Consider the following 323-nt stretch of genomic DNA (forward strand, 5'->3'; position numbering starts at 1 on the left):
CCAACCCCCGACCAGCTCCACCCCTTTGCTCTGAGAGCCTCTAGGCCCTACCCGCAACCGGGTTCCACCCGCCCATCTCGTGGCTCCGCCCCGGGGCCACTTGCCCCGCCCACCCCCAAAGGGCCCAGTGAGCGTGCCTGAGCGCTCCGCAGTACTCACCTCTCAGCTGAGAGCTCCGCCCCCCTGGCCCACTTAACCAATGAGAGCCACTGAGAATTCCAGGCCGTGCCCATTACATCTTCAGACCGCGCCCCTACGCCGGCCCTCTGCCGCCCTCCACCCCCGGGCGTTGCCGTGACCGCGCCTCCGTGGCCCGCGCGGAG

The sequence above is a fragment of the Bison bison genome, unplaced genomic scaffold (assembly GCF_000754665.1).
Source record: "Bison bison bison isolate TAMUID 2011002044 unplaced genomic scaffold, Bison_UMD1.0 scf7180017864289, whole genome shotgun sequence".
Classification (NCBI taxonomy): domain Eukaryota; kingdom Metazoa; phylum Chordata; class Mammalia; order Artiodactyla; family Bovidae; genus Bison; species Bison bison.